Consider the following 18,345-nt stretch of genomic DNA (forward strand, 5'->3'; position numbering starts at 1 on the left):
AACTTTCGGTTTGCCAAGTGTATTAATTTCGGTTCACTGTGTTCTTTTGGAGTTCTTAATGTGTTAGTAAATATAGTGATTGCAATCACTGAGAACCTGGAGTAAAACAATAGCCAGACAGTTCCAATAGATATATAAATTAACATCTCAGATGAGTAATCCATGTTGAGTCAAATATAAATGTTAACATTAACATTTAGATTAATATTCACATATATACGTTTGAAGTAAGTATTTTTTGCTTTTTAACAAGTTAAAAAAATATTGTTAATTACAGTCCTAGTATATGCTATTTACTATCTAAATCCCCAGATATGAATTTTTAATAAGGGCTGGAGAGGGCAGCAAATGGTTTTGGGAGTCTTAATGCTTGAGATTTTCAAATCACTTAGTCTCTAATTTTGTTCATTTCATGTAACAGAATGTGCGGACCGTATTGGTACCTGAAGCTATCAATCTCTTCCTACATTTTAATTGAAAGGAATCAGTTACATAAGAAATGAACCCAACTGAAATCAGAAAAGAAAGAAGTTTATAAATTTAGAAAGTACTAACTTGTGTCCAATCTCTATATTTATATCTCTTTTTGCTTTTGATCTTTTGTGGATGAATTATTTCAAGCAATTTCATGACGTATATCCCACAATCATAGTTAAGCAAGAATTGAGTATAATACGATTAATAGTCTACAAAATAAAACATATTAAAAATAGCATTATAGAAGAGAACGATTCTTACTCTATACGTTGACCATTTAGTAGGATATACTCTACTTCTACTCCCAGTCCATCCTCCATTAATGGTTTTCTCCCGTCCCCCTCAGCATAAAAGCTTCATCTGAGAAATTATTAATCCCTAAAAGGTATGAAAAATTGAAAAAAATAAATCAACAACACTCAATCGAACTCATTTTATTTATTGAATAATTTGAATAATTTACAAGAAAATAACTTACAACAAATTTATTCAGTTTCTTCCTCGAATCAGGTATATTTTCTGGCAGCTTATTAATAGGGTTAAGCACATAGAATTTCTTTTTGTTCACATCAGCAATCCACAACCACCAATGTGCTCCATTGCAAATTGGCACAAATAGTTTAAGTTTGGACAATAGCAAGCAAGATAATTATCGAAGAATTTTTAGAAATGACAACTTACAAATAGATGTGATGCAAGTTTTCTTTTGTCAAGAAACTGACAGTGGTGGGCATACTATTCAATATCGAAACGGTAGGCCTTGTTTGTACTTTTATCAATGCAGGACTGATCATGTGTTCCCATCATAAAATTCTGCAAAAAGAATATTAGTTAAATCACATTTGTACCAAACCCAACATAATTTATGCACCGAACCGAAAACAATTCATGTGCTGAATAATACTTGAAAAACATTCGATTTTCATGAGAAAAGTTTTTTTTATGCAAAATAACTCAACAAAACACATAACAATAAGGTGAATCAATAATAACATTCTCACTCTACCAAACAACAATCAGCAATGAATAAGAAATTTAGCTTACCACAATATCCAGCGGCACAATGTATATTAGTTCTTGATACTGCCGAACTTTTATTTCGTTGAGAATCATGTTGTATATACAAACCACCTACAGGATGAAAATTTATGAGATATACTATATAAGATTGTTTAGAAAAATCATTAACATTAACGCAATTGGCAAAGGATTTATGATGCGGTGATTTACAACCCACAACTAACCGGTAAGAGTACCGGATCATACCAAGTAATACCTTACGTGAGTAAGGATCGATCCCACGAGAATTGATAGATTAAGCAACAATAGTGTTTGATAGGCTTAGTTAGACAAGCAAAAAATAGTGTTTAGATGTTCAAAAAGCATTAAAGAGTAAAGAAGGGTTTGAAGAGACAGGTGAATAAGTGAATAAATTGGGAATAAAATATGGAGAAGATAGTTAAGGTTTTAGAGTTATCTATTTTTCCGGATTAACTTTTCTTACTAACTAATTTAATTATGTAGGATTTAATTTATGGCAAACTATATGTGACTAGACCCTAATTCCTTAGACCTTTCTAGTCTCCTCTAAAATTCATTAACTGCCAATCCATGGTCAATTAATTCCAATTAGAATGTGAAGTTCAAATTTCAGTTTATATGCCACAAAATTTCTAATTACCCAAAAATAAAGGGATTATATGTCACGTATCCCGTTAAATCTAAATAATTAAAATTTAGGAGAAATTGTTTTCAAACTGTTGTTCAAGTAAAGAGCATTTCTAAGTTTTACAAGAACTCAAATAGAAAGAGGGTCATACTTCCGTTCCACCCAAATTCATAAAATAAAGAGCAAAAACAATTCTTAAATTATAAATCCATGCATAAATTAAAATAGAAAAAGTAATAAAATCAATCCATACAAATAGACAGAGCTCCTAACCTTAACAATGAAGGATTCGTTGCTCATGGTTCAAAGAAGAAAACTAGTATTCTGGTAAAATGTACAGAGTTTCAATCTGATGGCATCTAGATTCCTATTTATAACTAATCCTAATAAATTTAAAATCTAATTATCTAAAATTAAAAATAATATCTTTTCCTAAAAATAATTTTTGAATTTAAATTTGAATTTAATTGACAAGTCTTCAGTTGATGGGTGGGGACCACATGTTTTGTTCATTCTGCAGCTTCTAATATGTGTTTTCTGGGCTAAAAACTGGGTCAGAACAGCCCAAACATCACCCCCACTATTTTTCTGCATTTTCTGCATGTGGCGCATGTCACGCGTACGTGTTAGTCACGCGTATGCGTCGATGGTCATTTTCGCAAGTCATGCGGACGCGTCGGTCACGCGGACGCGTCACTGAGCAAATCTTCAATTCACGCGTACGCGTCAGTCATGCGCACGCATCGCCATGGATACCTCCAAATCACGCGTAGGCGTCAGTCACGCGTACGTGTCGCTCCTCGCTGCCATCTCCTTTGATTCTTGTGCTGCAGAAACTCCAAATTCCGCCGAATGCTACCTAAAATAAACAAAATTGCAAAAGACTCAAAGTAGCATCCATATTGGCTAAAAGATAATTAATTCTTTATTAAATTCAACAAATTAGATGCAAATTCACTAGGAAAATATAAGAAAGATGCTTATGCATCACAACAAAACTTAAACTGTTGCTTGTCCTCAAGCAACCAAAACTAATATAAGTTTAGGATGTGAATTTGCATGAGAATGAGAGTTCGATTAAGCTCATGTCTCTTCTTATAGTGGGGTTTACAACTGCAATCCTGAATAGTTTTGGCATTTCACTTTATCTGTTGAAGTTCAGAATGATTGTCATCCATAGAAACTCAGAATTCAAATAGTGTTATTGATTCTCCTAGTTCAGTATGTTGATTCTTGAACACAGCTACTTTATGAGTCTTGGCTGTGACCCTAAGTATTTTGTTTTTCCAGTATTACCACCGGATACATAAATGCCACAGACACATAACTGGGTGAACCTTTTCAGATTGTGACTCAGCTTTGCTAGAGTCCCTAGTTAGAGGTGCCCAGAGTTCTTAAGCACACTCTTTTTGCTTTGGATCACGACTTTAATCGCTCAGTCTCAAGCTTTTTACTTGTACCTTCATGCCACAAGCACATGGCTAAGGACAACTTAATTTAGCCGCTTAGACCAGGGTTTTATTCCTTTAGGCCCTCTTATCCATTAATGCTCAAAGCCTTGGATCCTTTTTACCCTTTGCCTTTTAGTTTAAAGGGTTCTTGGCTTTTTTTGCTTGCTTTTTCTTCTTCTTTTTTTTCTTTTTTCTTTTTTTTTTCTTTTTTCCGTAAGCTTTGTGTTTTTCACTACTTTTTCTTGCTTCAAGAATCAATTTTATGATTTTTCAGATTATCAATAACATTTCTCTTTTTTCATTATTCTTTCAAGAGCCAATAATTTTAACATTCATAAACTTCACTATAAAAAATATGTACTGTTCATGTCATGCATTCAGAATTATAATTAATACCACCACATTTAAGTAAATAAGACTAATCTTAAAATTAACTCAATTTCTCATGCAATACATCACTTCTGTATTTTTTATTTGAATTCAAGCTCAGTGAGTAATACATGAGACACCTTTTCAGAATTAAAGAAATTAAGAGAAAACTAAACTAGTCCTAGGATTCTGACTAATAAAGGATCATGCAACAAACAAAGCAAAATAGCAGAAAATCGGAACATAACATAGTAAAAGTGGGAAGGAATATAAAATGAAATGAACTCAACCACCTTAGTTATCCTAGTGATCGCTTTATTCTTCAGGTTGTGCTCCTCCATGAAGATGATTCGCCTCCCTTTTGTGCCAGAAAACCCATAAGCGAAGCGTCAACACCAAACTTAAAGGTTTGGTTGAGAAGAACTGTAAATAAAAATAAATGGTGAGAGGAAAGAAGAATATAAAGATAAAAGAACAAGAGAGAATTAGGATTGGGAGAGAGAGAAAGAAAAGTGAAAACTGTGCGGCGAACAAGTGTAGTTGTGCGACAAAGGCAACGCGTACGCGTGCAGCACGCGTACGCGTGGGTCGCGAATTTTCTTAATGACGCGTTAGCGTTAGGCACGCGTGGTTTTGTGTGATTCGCGCAAAGCCAGCCACGCGCACGCACAACTTTCTGTTCGCATGGCTTGGGAACCAATAATTTCATACGACGCGTGCGCGTGCAGGACCATTTTTGCAAATGACGCGCATGCGTCAGGGACACGTATGCGTGAGTAAATTTATGCCTCTAGCATGCTTCCAGCCCCAAGGCAGCACAACTCTATGCCCAAACACTCCTTTACGTCGGTTTTGTAGGTCACGCGTACGCGTCAATGACGCGCACACGTGGATGGTGATAATTGCAAACGACGCGCACGCGTGGTCATGTTTGTGCGCCAAGCATGGGTCCAGCGCCACTCCCGTGCAACTCTCTGTCAAATTTTGTTTTTCACGCACACATGATTGACGCTTCGCGTCAGCGACGCTTGCGCGTCATGTGCTCTCTTCTCTCTCTTTTTTTTAGCTTGAGGTGTTCGGTTCCTGGAATAACATAGCTGCATGATCAGAGAAACAGTAAAAACTCAATAAAAATAATTAAAAAAAGGAAAACTACTACTATAAAAAATAGCTAAGGATACGAATTTATCAGGTTGCCTCCCGACAAGCGCTTCTTTAACGTCACTAGCTTGATGGTCAGCTCCTCTAAGGAGTAGGATCATAGGGGCTCAGCTCTTTACCCCTTACTTTGAACTTCTTTCCTGTGTCTCCATAATGTAGCTCAATATACTCTAGAGAGAGGATTCTGATTACTGTATAAACCCATGTTGGATTGCTGGTCAACACCACCTTCATTCATGGGGAGAAAGCTTCAGTGGGGGATCTTTTTGTTTCTCCATCCTCTGGGTACTTTCTTCTTTTTGGGAACCTCCTCCTTAGTAGATGATGCATTCCCAACACCAAACTTAGGTTTGATGTCAGGAGGAATTTTATTGATTGTTGCCAAGGAAGGTTTGAGCTGCAGATTCTGCTGTGTATCATCAGGGGGTTTTTGAAGGGTTGGATCAATAAGCTCAGTCTGCATGCACCTCTCTTCTTCAACTGTTGAATGTATATCTTTGAATACATCAAAGACCAGTTGCTCATTATGCACTCTAAGCACTAATTCACCCACTTATACATCAATCAGAGCTCTTTCTGTGGCTAGGAATGGTCTTCCTAGAATTATAGAGGAATTATCATCTTCCTCTGTGTCAAGAATCACAAAATCTACTGGGAGGAAAAACTTATCCACTTTGACCAAAATATTCTCCACTAATCCGTATGCAAGCTTCAAAGATTTGTCCGCCATCTGTAATGCTATCTTTGTGGGTTGTGCCTCTTGGATTTGCAGCTTCTTCATCACAGACAAGGGCATTAAATTGATGCTTGCTCCCAGATCACATAACGCTTTCTCAAAGGTTGTACTTCTAATAGTGCATGGACTTTAAAAGCTCCCTAGATCTGGCATATTCTTTGGTAAGTTATTCTGAATGATGGCACTGCATTCTTTAGTCAGGACCACTGTCTCATCTCCCTTTAAAGGCTTCTTCTTCGACAACAGCTCCTTCATGAACTTGACATAAATAGGCATTTGTTCCAAAACCTCAGCAAAAAGAATATTGATTTGTAACTTTCTGAAGACTTCTAAGAACTTTAAAAACTGCTTGTCCTTTGTCTCCTTTTGAAGTCTCTGAGGATATGGCATCTTAGGCTTGTACTCAAGAGTCTTTGGCAATGTAGGATAAGTGTCAAGAGAGTCTGAGAATGGGTTGTCTGCACGTTTTAGAGGGGCGTGCTCTACTTCTTCCTTCTTCTCCTCTGGAGCTTCTTTTTTAACTAACTTTTCATTGACCTTGGTCTCAGAGCCAGCTACTTTACCACTTTTCAATTGAATAACCTTGCAATCTTCTCCTGGGTTCACCACTGTATCACCTTTAAATGTACTTGCAGACCTCTCAAGTAATTGCTTGCTCAGTTGGCCCATTAGCACCTCTAAGTTTCTAATGGAGGTTCTAGTTTCCTGCATAACTTGTGCTTCTGTACTTGCCACTTGTCCACTTATCACGGTGATAGCCTTGCATTCCTCTCTTGGATTTGAAATTGTGTTACCCGGAAGGCTATTTAGTGGTCCTCTGATTAATCTCATTAACTTTTGTGACTAATTGGCCCATTTGAATCTCTAGGTTCTTGATGGATGCTCTGGTTTCCTGTCTAAAACCTGTTAATATTGCTTCCAAATAATTGTTCTGTTAGAAACTACCCTGAGAACTATTGTTGAAGTTCTGAGGTCTCTGAGGTTGATCCCTCCATCCAAAATTTGGGTGATTCCTCCACCCTTGATTGTATGTCTTAGAATATGGATCATTGTTGGGATTCCTAGGACCACTCCCCATGTAATTCACCTATTCAGAAGAGGGTTGAGCATAATCATAATTATCATTTTGCATAAAGTTACCTACCATGTCATAAGAGACTTCCTATGGTGGATTTTAGGTGTTGATAGCTGAGACTTGCATGCCACCCATCTGTTGAGTAAGTAGATTTATTTGCTGAGACATCAGCTTGTTCTGAGCAAGAAGAACATTAACAGCTTCTACTTCCAACACACCTCTCTTCTGAGGGGTTTCAGAGTTCACAGAATTCCTGTTAGATGAGTATAAATATTGGTTGCTTGCAACCAATTCAATAAGCTCAATAGTCTCCTCTAGTGTCTTCTTCTTGTGCAATGAACCTCTTGCAGAATTATCTAAGCACATCTTGGACATTTCACCCAAACCTTCATAAAAGATGTCTAGTTGTGTCCATTTGGAGAACATGTCCGGAGGGCATTGCCTAGTCAGTAGCTTGTATCTCTCCCAAGCTTCATACAGAGTTTCACCATCCTTCTGTCTGAAGGTCTGAACCTCCACCCTAAGCTTAGTCAGCTTCTTTGGTGGAAAAAATTTAGTGAGAAACTCAGTAACCACCTTGTTCCAAGTATCCAAACTCTCCTTGGGTTGAGAATCTAGCCATAGCTTTGCTTCATCCCTCATAGCAAACGGGAAGAGCATGAGTTTCTACACCTCTGTGTTCACTCCATTTGTCTTCACAGTATCACATATTTGCTAAAAATTAGAAATACATTGATTTGGATCTTCGTGGGGAAGACCGTGATATTGGCAATTTTGATGTACCAGGGTGACTAATTGTGCCTTCAACTCAAAGTTGTTCGCAGCTATAGAAGGCACCACAATGCTTTTTCCATACAGATCTGCTGTAGGAGCGAAAAAAGAGCCAAGTACTCTCCTTTGTTATTCATTCCCATTCGGGTTTGCCACATTGGCATTATCAGTATTATTCGGATCCATAGTGGATTCTGCAGCCTTGTAAAATCTTACTTGTTGTAAGCATCACCTGAAAGTTCTTTCAGGTTCAGGATCAAAGTCTAAGAGATGTTCTTTGTCTCTGTTCCTACGCATAAACAAACAGAAAACAAGAAAGAATGGGAATCTCTACGTCAGAGTGCAGAGAATTCCCAGTGAGGTAACCTGTGTAAAGAAATAAAAAATACTAAATAAAATAAATAAATAAATAGAAAAAAGTTAAAATAAAAATAACTAGGTAACACCAAACTTAATTTCATAAATTAAGAAAAATATTAGTGTTATTTATTTATTTAAAATATTTTTTTCCGAAAATAATAAAATAAAATTTAAATAAAATTAAAATTAAAACGCTTAATCTAAGCAATCAAACCACTAATAGTTGTTAATCACTATCAATCCCCGGCAACGGCACCAAAAACTTGATGCAGTGATTTACAACCTACAACCAATCGGTAAGTGCACTGGATCATACCAAGTAATACCTTACGTGAGTAAGGGTCGATCCCACGAGGATTGATGGATTAAGCAACAATAGTGTTTGATAGGCTTAGTTAGACAAGCAGAAAATAGTGTTTAGATGTTCAAAAAGCATTAAAGAGTAAAGAAGAGTTAGAAGAGACAGGTGAATAAGTGAATAAATTGGGAATAAAATATGGAGAAGATTGTTAAAGTTTCAAAGTTATCTATTTTTGGGATTAACTTTTCTTACTAACTAATTTAATTATGTAGGATTTAATTTATGGCAAACTATATGTGACTAGACCCTAATTTCTTAGACCTTTCTAGTCTCCTCTAAAATTCATTAACTGCTAATTCCTTGGTCAATTAATTCCAATTAGAAGGTGAAGTTCAAATTCCAGTTTATATGCCACAAAAGTTCTAATTACCCAAAAATAAGGGGATTATATGTCACGTATCCCGTTAAATCCAAATAATTAAAATTTAGGAAAAGTTGTTTTCAAGCTGTTGTTCAAGTAAAGAGCTTTTCTAAGTTTTACAAGAACTCAAATAGAAAGAGGGTCATACTTCCGTTCCACCCAAATTCATAAAATAAAGAGCAAAAACAATTCTTAAATTATAAATCCATGCATAAATTAAAATAGAAAAAGCAATAAAATCAATCCATTCAAATAGACAGAGCTCCTAACCTTAACAATAAAGGATTAGTTGCTCATGGTTCAGAGAAAAAAACTAGGATTCTGGTAAAATGTACAGAGTTTCAATTTGATGGCATCTAAATTCCTATTTATAACTAATCCTAATAAATTTAAAATCTAATTATCTAAAATTAAAAATAACATCTTTTCCTAAAAATAATATTTGAATTTAAATTTGAATTTAATTGACAAGTCTTCAGTTGATGGGTGGGGACCACATGTTTTGTCCATTCTGCAGCTTCTAATCTGTGTTTTCTGGGCTGAAAACTTAGTCATAATAGCCCAGAAATCGCCCCCACCATTTTTCTGCATTTTCTGCACGTGGCGCATGTCACGTGTACGCATCAGTCACGCGTACGCGTCGATGGTCATTTTCGCAGGTCACGCGGACGCGTCGTTGAGCAAATCTTCAATTCACGCGTACGCGTCAGTCATGCGCACGCATCGCCATGGATACCTCCAAATCATGCGTACGCGTCGCTTGTCGCTGCCATCTTCTTTGATTCTTGTGCTGCAGAAACTCCATCAAATTCCGCCGAATGCTACCTAAAATAAACAAAATTGCAAAAGACTCAAAGTAGCATCCATATTGGCTAAAAGATAATTAATTCTTTATTAAACTCAACAAATTATATGCAAATTCACTAGGAAAAGATAGGAAAGATGCTCACACATCAATTTACCGTGGCATGAATTTGTTCTTTGGGCATTAGAGACATGAAATATTCTCTTAATCCCTCGTAAAGTGCCTCATGTTTCAAGACAAATATTGTATCATATTCATTACATTGCTACCATCTTTTGTCTGTTTTACATGTGTCATCCAATGATAAAACTTTTCAATCAACTCATTTGTGATTTTTGTATTTTTCTTCGGGGTTTTGTAAACTTCAGAAGCTGGTAAGGTTGGTTCTGAAGTTGTTGCTTCAGCAAACTTTAATGCTGCTGTCACTCTAGCATCTACCACCGCCTCTTCCAGGATTTCAAGCTGTGAAACACTCAGTTGAGAGGGCTGACTTGGTTGAGATGCTGGTGGACTTATCCCAAGGTTAAAAGGAAAATATTTCATCTTCTCTTTCCCCAGGTTGAGAAGCACTGCAAGATGATAGATATTTAACAAAGATATTAAACAAAAATTATATTTAATCATTGTAGTGAATTGAGATTTAAACAAATAATGAACCTAAATCCAAACTTATAGTGAACTGAAATGATATTAAAGAAAAATGATATTAAAGAATAGCAAGTAACATACCTATCAAATGATGACAAGATTAGAGTTTTTTGTTCTGATTTCTATGCCACCGGAGGTTCTTGGGATTGTTGCTATTCTTCTTCATCAGAAATTTCATTGACATCGTCATCTTTGAAAAACACTTCAATAATAGAACTCGTAAGTGACACCGTAACATTCTGCTTTTTGAGTTCTGGAGGGCAGCTATAAGAAACAGAAAGAGCCAAAGACAACAGCACATTGAATTAATTTCTGGTTTCAACTGAACCATAATTAATTCATGTATAAGCAGTAAACATTATTGGTAGTGAACCTAAATTATGTTAAATATTATAATGAACCTAAATTATATTAAACAAAAGTGATATTAAAGAATTTTATGTTTACACATTAACATGTGCTTCTTGTTCTGATTGTTGTGCCATCGAGTGTTCTTTGGATTGTTGTTGTTGTTCTTTGGCAGGGCTGTTGCATTAAATAGAAAACAGTTCAATAACAACCCAGAATTATTATCCTATACTATTAAATTTTATAAAAAAGAATTTTTATGTGAAACTTACTCTTTATTAGAAACTTCATAGACATAGTCATCTTTGATTAGTTATTGAATTACAAAACTTGTAAGAGACACCGTAACACCCTACTTTTCAGATTCTGGAGGGCAGCTGTAATAAACAAAAGAGAGTCCAAAGACAAGAACACATTGAATTCATTTCTGGTTTTCAACTGAACCATAATTAAACCATGTATAAGCAGTAAACATTGAACAAGATTCATGTAGTGAATAAATATTTATTAACTTACTCATTATTAGAAGTTTGTTGTGTTTCATTTTGTGGAGGGACATAAATGAAGCCATCTCTAATCAAATCTTTCTGAACAGAACTTGGAAGAGACAATGCAAGAGGATGTATAAGGAATGTAAACAAGGATAAAGTTAATGTTGAACAACTAGAATTTATTTTAAAAAATAGGAATTTGCAAATGGAAAAACTCACACTTCCAAAGGTTGAGAAGGAGTTTGTTGTCGAAACTTAACAATTTGCAGCTCAGAATCAGGTGTAGCTCTAGTGACATTTAAACACATTTTTCTTATGATTAATTAAACAAAAATTATTACCTAAATCTAAAAGAATAACATAAATATTTTTAACTTACACTGGTAAATTTCTAAAAGTCTTTCTTGAAAAGATGGAAATTAATAAGTTTGTAAATGTGTTTAAATCTTTTTTAAACACATTTTTCTTTTTTATTTTCTTTTTTTTCTTTCTTGTCCAAGTTATTTGTCTTTATTTTTTCTTTCTTTTTTTCTTTTCTGTAGAGAAGTCCCTACAACAGAAACAAGGACTCAATTATTTAATCATCAAGAAACACATTAACAATCTAGTGAACCAAATAAAGCAATCCCACTGGACCGAAAAATGTTCATATAGTGAATAGTACATGACAACTATTTAATCGTCAATAAAAATATTTCTTAATGCAGAAACATTCAAATGAACAAACTAACAATTGCAAGTAAGACAAATAAATTAATTAATAACTTAAAACAGAAGTTTATTTAGTTAGTAGAGTATTTTAAAAGCATTTGAAAGCAAAATTTTGGGAAATTTTTAGTAGAGTATTTACCAATGGTTCTGTTGCTTCGGATGAAATCCGTTCAAGGATCATTTGCCTTGTCCAATGGGCCACTCACGGTGCAGGGGAAGCATCATGTGCAAACGGGTGGGGAAACTTAGTTTCGTGAAAATATATCAACATTAATACAAAAACACAGCCATCAACATACTATTTCTTCCCATTTCTCTTGTTTTCAACTCATTTCATCAAGAAGTTGAGCACATGCTTTGTCCAATTCCATTCTCGAATATTGTCCACATGAAAGATTGGTGGCTTATGGATTGGGGAGGCCACACTTACCGTTGTGGGGAGTAAGAAGCACTTTTGTATGAAGACAACAAAAGTCCTCTTGAATTTTTTTCGGTTCTCCTCCTCTTCTACACTCATATCCAGCACATTCCTTGTCAAAGTCACCAAGAAAATATTTTTGACACTGTCAAATATTTTCTTTTCTGCTGGATTCAGGTTGTTGTAATCAACCCTTTAAGGAAAATGATTTTCTACAATATTTTAATAGCAAAAATCAGTCAAAATGGTCAGTTTAATTTTCTGGACACTAATAAACTGAAAATAAGCAGTAAGTGAAAAATGTATTACCTCTGTTGGTTATGCCGAGGGCAGCTGCTACTTTTTGAGGAGTTATGTATATTTTCTCCGGGAGAGTTTTCAGGCATCCTTTCTCTTCATCAAACCGATCAAGCAATTCTTTCAACAGTGTATTAGAGACATTCATTTTTGGGACATTTTCCAAGGCACCAAATCCCATTTCTTCCACAATATCTTTTTCTTCTTGACTCATTTCCCTGTACACTGTTGATATTACCTTTGTTTGGCATCTGCAATAATGAGTTTTCTACAAATTTTGAAACAAAATATGAGGATATATTTATAATACAACATAGATATTATTCGAATGAAAGCAGATAAATATATTTCATTTGCTTACGTTATAATGTGCCTTCTCCTTCATTGTTACCATTTTCTTGTTATATTTTGCTGTAATAAAATATTTTGGTCAATACTTCATTAAATACATCAACAAGCACAAGCATGTATATCTTAATCAAGTCAATTAAAATGCCACAAGCTACCGAACCAAAACTCATTCATGCACAGAACCAAAATAAAAAAGGTCACCGAACCGAAAAACGTTCATATGGTTAATAAATGATGATCAACTTTCAATCAACAAGAATAGTATTCCTCCATGCAAAAGAAGTATTGAAAATAGTAACAATCATTTTTAAAGCTCTAGTTAAACTATCCACACAAATAAGAACAAGCACATATATCTTAATCAAATCAACATCTTCCAAAAAAAAAGCTTTTCAAATTTCATCAAGTAGATGTTCTTTCAAAATGACATTTGTAGATTGGTTTCTTTAAAAACTCTTACTGAAACTTAATATCTTCCTTTAAGTATTAAAGTCAACTACCATTCGTGCTGAAATCTATCCAATATAATGAGACAATTTTACAGTAGTATGGCTTATCAAAGTGAAAGAGTTGTCTCTAATGTCAATTGTCCTAAACAAAACTAATTGAATACATCAACAAGTACAAGCATGCATATCTTAATCAAGTTAATTAAAATGTTAGAACCTACCAAACCAAAACTCATTCATGCACAGAACCAAAATAAAAAAGGCCAATAAACTGAAAAATGAACATTCATGTGGTTAATAAATGATGTTCAACTTTCAATCAACAAGAATAGTATTCTTCCATGCATAAGAAGTACTGAAGATAGTGACAAAGCTCTAGTTAAATATCCACACCAATAAGAACAAGCACGTATATCTTAAAGCCCTAGTTACACTGAATTGAATAAAAATAACAACAAATTTCATTCCAAGACCTAGTTATACTGTAAAAATCATTTACAATAGTTCAATCTATTAAACGAAGTAAATCAAACCAGTAAAACTAAAATGAAGTATTTCTTCATGCAAAAAAGTACTGAACTGAATGATAAAAAACAATAAATTTCATTCCAAACCCTAGTTATACTGTAGAAATGCATGTACAATAGTTTGATCTACTAAACGAAGAAAATAAATTCAGTAAACCTAAAATGCAATTAGGAGAAACGCGACATTGCAATATTTCAGATGAATAGTAGTTTTTTCATACCTTTTATAGTCTATGATGCTGTTTTCGTTCTTTTTTTGTTCTTCCTTGCCAAATCTTCTCCGGATTCTACTGGAGTAGTGGTTTTCACAGAGAACGTGACTGAAGTCTGAGTGATTTTGAGAGAGATTTGAAGAGAGGGAGTGGTTTCGTGTGTGTTGTAGAAGAAGGAACGTTTTTTCATAATGAAGCGCGAATGAAGAGTCGTTTCGTTTGTATTGGGCGCGTAGAAGTCATTTTTATTTAGTGAGATTGGAAGCACGTTACACTACAACAATATAGATTATTTTTTAGGGTTATAATCTGTAAATAAAAATTAAAATTTGTCAAAAAAATAAATTTTGACACTATTTTAACTATGAAAATATGTTAATAAAAGTTTTGTCAAAAATAGTATTTTTAACATATAAGCGATTGTAAAAAAAATTTAAATCTTATTTTGATAAATATTGGCTGTCAAAAATAATTTGTTAGAAAATTTTGAGAACATATTTTCTGTGATACTTATTAATTGTCAAAAATACTATTTATTTTGACACTTATTGACTATAACATATTCTCAACAAAAAATTTTAACAAAGAATGAGATGTGATCTTGAAACTAAAGAATAAATTGAGATTTTGAAGATAAAGAATGAGTAGTATAATACTAAACTGAGAGCAGTGTGATGTCAAAATTAACAGAGCCCAAAGAAGAAAAAAATAGTAGAGTAAATTGAAAATAAATGAGTGTCAAAATTGAAGAGTAATTTTCTACGGTCAAATTTTTCGTCAAGAAAATATAGAAAATTTGACATTTGTGATATTTGTCAAAAATATATATTAATTTTGACATTTAATTATGGTGTTAAAAAATAAAGTGTCAATTGTAATTAGATTATTTTTAGTGTTAAAAATATTAAAATTAACTAAATATTTATCTGTAAATTAAAAATATTTACAATTAAAAATATAACTAAATCTTTAAACATATATTTTTTGAGAGAAATATTCTACTAATTTAAAAAAAATATAACTAAATCTTTAAACATATATTCACAATCAGCTTCCTTGCCCGGGTTAAGTTCATCTAGTGGCGTAACTAGGAGGCCCTCATCATCATCAGGAAATCCACGATCAAGACCTGCAACTTCTAGAGGACGTTCCTCTGGCGGTTCTCATCCTACAGGAAGCTCTATGCCTGCTGTCAGTCGTGGGTACTCACAAGCAAATGACAATGTCAATCCTATTTTAATTGGCACCAAGATGGTTGAGAGGGTAATAAGTATGCGGAAATTAGCGCCACCAAGGCTGGATGACAAAAACTCTCCCCATGGTAATCTTTCTGGGAAGTCATCTTCGTCACCAGATAGCTCAGGTTTTGGAAGAACACTCTCAAAGAAATCCTTGGATATGGCTATTAGGCATATGGTACGCTTCTTCATATTTTCTATACGAAAAAAGTTTGGTAACAACAAATTTTCAGTCATAATTAACCAAAAATTTTTATAATTTACTTCATTTATATCACTTAATAATAGTTTTATTTTTTTATCTCACTTTCTTATCATTTAACTGATCATATTTTTATCAACTCTACTTATTAATGATATTAATTATAATATCATATTTCTTATTATTAGACATTTTTGTAATCAATACTTAATATTCCTTTTATAATTTAATTTTTATATTTAAGAATACATTAAATATTAATAATAATAATAAGAATGGGCGGTAAAATAATAATAATAATAATAATAATAATAATAATAATAATAATAATAATAATAATGGACGGTAATGATAATATACATTAATTGAGTTAATTACACTTGATTCTTTGTTTCCCTTTTAAGGCATTTAATATCAATCAATGAAAATACGAAAAAATCATTAATTCTTTGTTTCCGTTAAGGCATTTACTTGCACTTGATTCTTTGTAATATATACCTTCCATTAATTTAATTATGATCATTTAAAAATCATGACTTTAATACCATTGCAAGCAATAGTGTATAAGTCAAGAAATTTTATAAGAAATCGTGTTTATTGTTGCAAATAGTATGGCATTTGAATTCGACCTTAATACGGTACCTATGTTAGAAGGTGCTGATGAAGAATTTGAATAACAGACGGACTCACCCGACAAAGTTGTTGTCAGTCAACCAATTCTCAAGAATATGAAAAACCACATTAGCTTTGATGAGGTATGATAATAAATTGATTTTTTTTTTGTTGTTGTGCTTTTATGTGTATTTATAATTATATTGTATACTAACTAAGTTTACACACATAACATTCATACATACATATACATAATATCCATAATTACATACAGCTAACATCTAAAAATTAAATTTATGTTTATTAGATATTACATCCATACACATATCATTTTTTAGTTATTGCATATGTAAATATAAAGTTAACACAGATGTTTTTTAAATTTTATCATAATTGAATTTAAAAAAATATCAAATTCTTAAATTAATTTATTCAATTGATAAATTTACACATAACATCTATAAATTCATACACATAACATCCATAATTTCATGTTAATAACATTCATAATTTGTATTCATAATATTTATAATTTCATACCTATAATGTTTATAATTAATAAATTTTTATAATTAATATTATCAAATTTTAAACTATACGTTTTATTGTATTTTTCAAATTATTTCATATGTGTACTAATAGGCCATGATTTTAATTATTTTAATATTTTTATTTAATATTCATATGTATGCTTATTTATTGATTTTAATATAACGAGTTAATAATTATTTTTAAAAAATTATTTTTTAATTTTTGTTTATATTTTATATTTTATTTTTTATATTTTAATAGTCTATATGTAAAATATAAGTTGTATAATAGAAGTTGTTAAAACTTTTTAATTTAATTTTTATATTTTTTTTACAGAGAATTATTGCATTTTAATGAATAATAATGTGATTAAGAGATGTTAGGAATTTGATTTAGAAGAAACTGAAATTAATTTTAAAAAGAACATTAATGACTCCAAACATGCAGCAAAATAGTAAATGATAAAAAAAATAAATAATAAAAAGATATATGTCACTTGATTATCAAAAAAATAAAAATTTTCATGTAATATTTCTACATTATAATTATTTTGTGGCTACTTAACATCACTCTTTCTACCTCATGCCACAAGCAGTAATAATGGTTCTCAAATTAGTGTAAATCAAAATGGACACTGTCTAGATAGTAGTGAAATAGATGAGGATTTTGTCAGTGAGAGAGGTGGTCAATCTCCGACGAGTGTCCGGGGCAGGCGAAGGATGAGTCATGTATCTACATTTAAATGGCAAAAACATTCTTTCAGCCATGGTGGATTTGCATGTGAAGCTAACTATGCTTATGTTGTCGTAAAGTTTATTGGAAATGGTGTAACTTGTGTGTAACGGAAGGTATTTAACAAAGATACACCCAAAATAAGTTATATTTAACAAAGATTTTTTTAATTATAAATAGTATTTTATTTTAAAAAATTTTAAAAAAATATAAATATTTTTTAAAATAAAATATAACTTATAATTAAAAAAATTCTTGTTAAATATAGTTTATTCCGATATACTTGTGTATCTCTGAAATGCTGATCATTATTAAATATGATTTTTTTAATTTATAATTAAAAAATTTTTGGAAGAAATTATGTTTGTTGTTTATGTATTTTTGTGTACTTCTATATACTGTTTGTATATCTATATACTATTTAGAGATGATAATAATAGATTAAAATAGATTAAAAACACGGATTTTAAAAAATTTAAAGGGAGTTCGCTGGGGGTAAGGCGAATTTTATAATTTTTATAGAATAAAAAAATCATATTTAAAAAATTAAAGTTCAAAAATAGTGTTTGAAAAAATATAAATTTTTTTTATTTTATTTCTAAAAAAAATTCACAAATGTATAGAGGTAGAAAAAATATCTTTTTTTAAGTTATAATTTATATTTTTTTATTTTTTTAAAAAAATATTTTTTACGTAATAAATAAATAAAAAAATATTTTTATACAGCTATATCTAAATATAACTAATAAATAAAAAATTATATAAAATATTCAAACATAAAATTAATTTTATCTTTTTGTAAAATCTTTTAAAAAAAATAACTTAAAAAGATATTTTTTAAAAATTTACCCAAATAATCTTTTTTGTTTGATAAGATAGTAACAAATTAAAAAATTTTTATGCTTATATATATAATTGCAACAACACAGCATTAACACTTCAACAATTGATAGCAAAGAATTGGTGTGTGCGACTTTTGGAT

This window comes from Arachis duranensis, chromosome 7, assembly GCF_000817695.3.
Source record: "Arachis duranensis cultivar V14167 chromosome 7, aradu.V14167.gnm2.J7QH, whole genome shotgun sequence".
In the NCBI taxonomy this organism is placed as follows: Eukaryota; Viridiplantae; Streptophyta; class Magnoliopsida; order Fabales; family Fabaceae; genus Arachis; species Arachis duranensis.